An 8,428-nucleotide genomic window follows, 5' to 3' on the forward strand; every position below is an offset into this window, starting at 1 on the left:
TTCCCATAATCTTTGAAATGTTTGAGAATCGAGTGTGACATTCTAAGAAGCAGACCATTTGGAGGAAGACAAATTCCAGTAAAAGCCTCGATTGTCCTCTCTGTTTTAAATCTAAAGGTGATAAGAGGCAAATACTTATATATTTATATCTGTAATCAATTCTGATTCATAACTCTGTAATAGAAACCAATTCCAGAACATAATAGGGGAAATTGAGTGCATCTATTCAGAAAGGAGAATATACAAGCTGAATTTAACCAAACACAATGCCAAAAAAGAGGTTTGATATAATTTTTTGTCACGATTTTCTAAGACTATCAAACATTCATGCTTGTGGTCTAGGAAATTTTAAACATTCAATTGCAATGCTCTGCTTAAAATTTTACAGAATAAGCCAAACTAATGAAAAGCTTTAAAAAGATATTGGCTGGAATCATAGTCCGTGCTTCCATATGATCCATACACAGTACTATGCCCTAGCTTCACTCCCTCATTTAGATCATCAAGAGAAACATCACCTTCCAAGGCTCAAGCTATCTGGAGAACATGGCTACTTTCAGTCCAGGCACTCAAAACAATAGCATTGAAATACAAGCATGTTGTACACACTATAATTCAAAGCTTGACAAATATATCTCACTAGAAGTAGACAACATACTTGTGCCATACGAGGGTGTCTTCTTGCAAAATATTGAACAGAAGAGGCTGCACATGCAATCAGTTGCATCATCTTATTTGAATTTTAGTTTTGCAATTGGCGATCAACAAGTTCATCAACATTGCCATCTTCAAGTGCTCGAGTAAGGGTGGGTTGAGCTTGCACAATGATAAATCCTCGTATCAGTTTTAAACCATGGATATTTGATAAATTGGCATAAGATTTTTGTCAGTAATAGTATCACATTATACATTATAATCACAGCTATGGTACTAACCCAATCCATTAGACTTCCTTTAGTAAATGATGCAGGTGAATCTACTGCCCTAAGACCAGTAATCAACTCAAGGAGCATGCTACCAAAAGAAAAAAAATCTTATTTGTTTGTCAATTTACGACTTGAAGCATATTCAAGAGCCAAATACCTGCCCATACAAATGATAAGTCTCCTTAAATTAGAAAGAAAAAAGGTAGCAAATAGATTCAGATGAAATGAAGGGTAGGAGAGAAAGTGGGAAGCACAATTGACTATGCAATTTGTACCCAAAAGTTCCAATAAGCGTTGTAGAGGCATTAGTAAAGTCATCAGAAGCAAGCTTTGCAAGTCCAAAATTTGCAATCTGAAGCCAAAAACCATCAAGATCAGTTGGATTGCATATTTAAGGTTATAAAATAGAGTTTGTTGCTCAGTAGCCTACCTTAGGTTCAAGGTTCAAATCTAGAAGAATATTGGATGATTTGATGCCACGATGAATAATCTTGGGATAACCAGGAAACCAGCATAAATTTAGAACCTTATGCCATATAGTAAGTCTACAAGAAGATAGACAATAAGAACAACATAACTAACAATCTTCATGTAGATAAGAAAGTCCATGGGCTGCTCCTATTGCAATCTTCATCTTATGTTGCCAATCCATCATTGTTAGTTGTTTTTTCCTTGTGATTGGTAAGAAGAAAGGGGATTGTGGAGATGTGAGTAAAGCCATCTGAAGCAAGCTTTGCCAGTCCAAAATCTGCAACCTGAAGCCAAAAACTATCAAGACCGATTGGACTGCATATTTAAGGTTATAAAATAGAGTTTGTTGCTCAGTAGCCTACCTTAGCTTCAAAGTTCAAATCTAGAAGAGTATTGGATGATTTGATCCCACGATGAATAATCTTGGGATAGCCTGGAAACCAACACAAATTTAGAACCTTATGCCATATAGTAAGTCTACAAGAAGATAAGACAATAAGAACAACATAACTAAAAGTCAATATTAACAAGGATGGTCAAGGTCAGCAAATCAAGATAGTTTTGATGAGAGTTTTGTAATGGACTGGTGATATGGTGACAGCCCTAGTAAAGCCAAATAAATGGAGTCTTAAAGATGACAATGACAAACATAAAATCTCTTCTATATGTTAGTAATAAATTATAGAAGGATATTATGAAATCCTTTAAGACAATTAAGATGGCAGTGAAGTACAGGGCATTAAGGAAAACTTAAGGAATTCATCACATGCACAGACATTAACATGGGGGTTGATAAGTAAAGAGAACACTACATGACAGAGGTTACTACCGATGACAAATAAATGGTAGTTTTTGAAGGAATTTAAAAGGCAAGCACTAGCTCAATATTTTGAGCACACAAGCTTGATATTATGGCTTTCCTCTGCTATCTCAAACCGTGTCTAGTCAAAATTAGGCAGATCTGGTATATTCTTATGTCTATAGCATTGGATATGGTTGCTGCTTTGACCACTCATCTGGCGTAACAGTAAAATACCCTCTTTGGATGAAAGCCTCTACAAAATAAAATAGATTTAAAGGTTTTTTTTTCCAATTAGATGCTGTTTGTGAGGAACTAGAGTTTACCGAGAATTAAAAAATCTGGTCTATTCAAAATTTACTGTGAACACATGGAATGTTGCAATTGAAATTTGAGGAGGTTCAGTTGGACAATGGGACTATTCCCCATGTGAACTATTCTCTTCGTATACCTTAAAATGTCTAGAAAAACAAGATACTAAAATAAATGTAGAATACCCAAAACAGAGTGATAGTCATGTTTAGCAAGATGCCATTGCTAACAAAGAAGTTGAAGTCTGTAAAGTTAGTGTATGGAGAGAATTTTAGAGCAGAGAAGGCAAAAGGCCATCAGTTACAATTTTTAGCAAATGTGGTTCTAGTTAACAACCGAAGCCATGCTAATTGCTAGGACATTAAGGACATGGATTATATCTTTCCTGGGGCCTAATGCTGTTGCAAAGCACATTGTAGAGTTAGCAAAAGCCTCAAGCATACATACTGGTAGTTTAAAGAACCATGACAATGCAAAAATATTTAGATAATTTTTAATGGCAATGCAACAAGATTTAAATTGTATCAGATAAACAATTTAATCATAAACTGAGAATAGAGCATGACTTAGATAAGTGTAAAATTGATAGAATTATTGCCAGCTGTAAAGAAGAAAAGGGAAAAGGTGGGAAATTTAGATAACATGGAAAAGATTACGTACAATAAATTGTTAAGTCTTGTGGTGTAGGCGTACAATGCACTGTTGATTATTGTAGTGTGAATGAGTTCTAGGTAAATAACTGCAGCATAGTAGCCTGATTTGTATGTGTTTGAAGACTTGTACATGAGATCTGCAATCATTGAAAGAGTAAATTTTTTAGCAATATCAATTATTTAATGGAATCGAGTCATGGTGCACTAGCAATGGGAATACTTTTGTAGCATCTCAAGATTATTATGCAAAACAACAATCAGGTTAGACAATAACAATAACTAGTAAAATAAATTTATTCTAAATCTTGTATTTTTATTCATTTTTAAATGGATAAATAAATGTCATATGAACTTAATTCTATGCCAAAAACTAGACCAGAATCAATTGCAACTATATATATTTTTTCAAAACTAAGTGTAGATTAAATCAATTAAGTTTATGAAAAAAAATTGCCCAGTAAATGGAGGTACCTACATTGCAAACCAGAATCAACTGCAACTATATATATTTTTTCAAAACTAAGTGTAGATTGAATCAACTTTATGCAAATGCATTGCATAGTAAATGGAGCTACCTAAATTGCAATTGTGGTGACTATAACTGGAGTTGTAGTGATATTGCAAAGTGGTTTGTCCAGTATGTATCTAGTACAGTGAGGTTTACAAGAGCAATATTGATATTACGTATCCAAAAATGATCCAACAAACTTCCTGCATGTGTTGTTGGCTTGTCAATAACCAATGGAAGTCTGTGATGTTGCATAAATTCAAGGAGCGTTGTTTGTGTCTTTGTGGAATGTAGCATGTTAATGTTGAAGTCTCCAGCAATAATTAGTTTGGAATTGGGTGGCAGTGTGTTTGATGATGATCTGTACTAGGTTGAATAGATCAGCAATGGGTGTAGTTGGTGTTAAATACAGATTTGTGATGAGTACAGGAATACCAAGGTGCAAAAGGTCAACTGTTATTGATTCTAGATGCTTTGTTGCAAAAGTTTCAGTTTTTTGCAATGTGGTTGTTTTCGTGCAACATGTTAGTAGGCCATGGATAGCTAGTGAAGGATAGCATCTGAATTTTGCATTGAGCAGTTTAAGATGTTCAAGAGTCCTATCTTTTGTTTCTTGGAAGCAAAGCACAGTTGCTGCAAGCAGATCATAGTCATGGGCTATTTCTTGTGCATGCAATTCAAAGCTACGTGTATTCAAAGAGCATATAATGAATTGGTTTGATGGTACTGAAGAAAGGCTGTATTGGAGTTTCCATTGTGCTGAAGTTCGAAGACGTTGCATTTCGTTGTCCACTTTTTGACATACTTTGAAATTTGAGTGTTGCAATTGGTGCATTAGGTACAATGTTTCGATGTTTCTTACACGTGACAAAGCAGTGTAGACAAGACCATGTTGATAGACTTTAGAAGGGTCAAAAGCAAGTGCGTCCATTGTCAAGCCCCATTCTCTGTGGATTGTTCGTGCACATGCTAATTGGAAAGGGAATTGTGTTTGAGTGACTATTTTTGTACCTGTTTTGACTCTTCTAGCAATTCTCATTATTGGTGTCCAGGAAGGCAAAATACAATTTTTGTATAGACTTTGCATTCTTTGGCGATGCAATTTCCCAATTGGAAGCTCATTGAATTGAATCCAAACAATATTTTGTTGCTCAGTTGTGTGCAATTGGAAAATGCCATCAGCACCATTGACTAGTCCATCTTGTGTATAGAGGTTTGGATGCCAATGGTAAGTGTGTATAGCATAATAGTGTCATCTACAACATCCAATTTGATAGAAGTAAAATGTAGACAAATATTAAAACAAAATTTTCTAATTTTCATTATTGACCAAGCTACAACAAGTAAATCATAAGGCATGCATCAAGCTGTAAACGTTGAGTCTAGCTCTTGAAGACAACCCAAATTATGAGATAGTGTTACTCACAAATATTTCTAACACACAATGAGCATTTATTCCTATCTCCCCAATTGATTTTTTTTTTGGGTTTGGGCTTCATTGAGTCTGCATCAATCTTGTTTGGAGCATCTATTTATTAATACTTCATTTACAACATCCTCAATGAGGTCAACTTCCTTTGCCATATCCTAGACAAACACACTGTCATTGTTCTGCTACCCAATGCTAACTACTAGTTTAATATCGTAAGTCCTTGTCCGCAGTCTTAATATGAATAGAACCCAAAGAGCTTCTAGATAAGTTGATAATTGTGCGAAAGAAGGTTGAATGACATTTGCATGTGAATCTTTAAAGATAAGCGACATGAATACTTGTTTTTCAGGTGAATTTTCCATCAACAAAGAAGACCTTTCTGACACCCTTCTTCAAGCCTTCCTCTGCACTCCCTAGCTTCCAACCTCTGCGGATGGTCAAGTAGGTCCCAAGGAACCTTCTTCATCACCTCTCATGAAGAATTGATTGTTATTTTCAGCAACAGTTACACTTTCTTTGCGATCCTTTACATTGAGTAATGCATCAACATCTTCCTTCCCGAGTCATCCTTCTTAACAAACCTCTATGGTCAAATGCACTCTAAATCAATTAGAGGTTTTTCATCTTCAAAGGGCGCTATCATTTTGAATCCTCAAAAGCAAAGTTTCTCATGATATGATTACAAAACAGGGTTACTGGTTACTTGTTTGTAAAGCTTAGGAATTCATAAGGGACCTGTACAAAACTTTCTATTTTTAAAGGCCAACCTAGTCAAGTGTGCATTGAAAGTAAACAACTGGCATAGAATTTTAGTGCAAAAATCCAGTTATCTGTGTCTATTGGCAAAGCATATGGGTCAACTACCAATTCAAACAGTAATGTAGTGAGACCTATCTATATACCACTATGTAATGTTTTGGCCTTAAAGGAGGATATATTTGATTTATTGCTTACTTATTAAAAATTAAGATATATACCCTTTGCACATACCTTTCATGCTGATCAACAAACATCATATAATCCTCGCTACTAGAATATGTATACTGTTTTGATCCTTATATTGGATTCACAGTCTAACAAATCTATTCAAATTTGAAAAATGACATAAGTATCTGAGCACCTAATAATACCTGAACTTCAGCACCTGTTCTGTAAGTCCTCATTTGCAAATGTAGGATTTTAGCAAATAACAGATGCCCAATTGTGCATGCTTGAGCACTAGATGCATCAAAGATTCACAATCAAAATAGGGATCATAAATTGATTTACATGAGCTCCATTTGTTAACACGACTTGTGAGATTATATTTATAATATCCAATATATTCTACTATTATATGTGGCAGGACATCTTCATCTGAAGATTTATTATTCCAACTATATAATTTCTTCTTATGATATTTCTGCCTATTGTGGTTTTGATATGGGTGAGTTGTACACCAATCGATAGATCATTCCAGGATAAATACAATATAGTCCCTAGTTTTTTCAACATCAACATAGCTTCATTGCCCATAGTCCTAGTAGTAGCTCTATTGCTATTAGGATTACAATAATAGATGAAGCTCTATTGCTATTAGGATTACAATAATAGATGAACCATTCTGCAATACCTGGAATTTTCTATAGCTTAGAGACCACCATTGGAACAATAAAACTATACCATGACTATTTGGAGTTCGCATTACTTTTCATGTAAAACTTGTCATGCAGATCTTTTGTAAGTGTTCCTGCCTCACAATCTCCAATTCTTTGCTAATCATCATTCATTACATCCTTGAGCCTCTTTGTGATGCCCACCTGCTGCATTTATAGTTACTTTGTCTGATTTTAGTCAACCTGCCTATGACTGTAGGATCTTCCGTGTCTTGAAATGTTAATTTCATTTTAATTGAGTTTGAGGAACTCTTCTTGTTATTTATTCCCATAAAACCTTGAGAGGAATTTGCACTAACATGTTTTATAGCCCTCCATACTTTTGTAATTCTGTCTACTCTGGACTTTGTTAGCTTGATATTTTTCAAGGGTAAGTCTGTTTTCCCCCTCTTAGTCTTGATTATGAAATATCAACTTTTCCATTTGAGCTCATTGGGTTGATTTATTGTATCCCCTAAAAACATTGGAGCCACCCCTTCAATTTTACCATACATGGACAACGCGCAATGATGCAGGCTTGAATAAAGAATCCAATGAAGGGTTGTTGATTCAAGCATGTCAATTAAAGATCAAAAGGGACTACAAGAACATAGTAACATAAATCAAATAAAGATTATGCACCTTGTTTAATCACATGTTATGCATGTCAAGACTGCCATCGAATTTGACATTTGGTGAATGAACACATACTGACTTTGTATGTAGAAGCTGATTGAAACTTATGCTTAGCCAAGATATCGATCTGATTCCAATATATTTCGTTTATTACTTATTAATTTTTTTTGTTTTGTTGGTATTATGATTTGTAATCCATTTGTTGCTACAAACCTTTTAAATGTTGAACCTAGAACTTCTACATCATTTGGGAATATTGATTTATTGGCAATCAAAAATTATGTCATGTCCTCTACATGCGAATACCATAGAGTCACTTAAATCTAATAATAAAATGTTTTTAAACACAAGTTTATAATAATATTATTTAAATAATGATAAAACATAATATATTTTGAAGCCAACTTAATTTAATAAATTATAATGGTAGTTCATTTTGACACCAACTCAAAGTTGATTTTCTGGGCACCAACTTCCTTTCAAATGTGAAGGTCGATTTAGTCTTGTATGGATTGTCTCAGGATACCCTATACCAAAAAAAACTGTGCTACTCTTACAGTAGCCTAAATTAGAGATGATTTTTTTTTCAAATTGCATAAACTACACAAAGCTAGCAACTAAAGAATTCATCCTGAACAACACAAACTCCGATTATTCCCAATTGTTTACTAAATGCAAGGATGATGCTAAATATAATAACAATCAACAGAAAGAATTTGTGTCTTTTTAATATGCGTGGAAACCAAATCATGAAGATCACTAAGCATTCAAATTACAAAAGAAATCAGAAATTAACAATATTTAGCTTAAAACAAAGAATGTTAAATAAGCCGATGCTATTAATAACAAATAAGATGAGAGTAAAAGTTTCTATTGAAAAAACATAAACCACAACAACAAAGGGGATATAGATCGAGTGACATAGCACAATCAATGACAAGCCCTAGGGCACTTATAAAAAACATCTTATAGTATCACCCATTCTTAAGCATTCAAGTGTCATACGCAATTTTTTAGAGCATCAATTTAAAGCACTCTATGATGGCCAATGGTGGAT

General features: G+C 34.3%; 1 pseudogene; it reads right to left on the reverse strand.

Annotated features, from left to right (window-relative positions):
- Window positions 1-309: 309 nt before the first annotated feature.
- LOC131072983 (proline-rich receptor-like protein kinase PERK1) lies at window positions 310-1,578 on the reverse strand (annotated as a pseudogene).
- Window positions 1,579-8,428: the final 6,850 nt, after the last annotated feature.

This window comes from Cryptomeria japonica, chromosome 9 (assembly GCF_030272615.1).
Source record: "Cryptomeria japonica chromosome 9, Sugi_1.0, whole genome shotgun sequence".
NCBI lineage: Eukaryota > Viridiplantae > Streptophyta > Pinopsida > Cupressales > Cupressaceae > Cryptomeria > Cryptomeria japonica.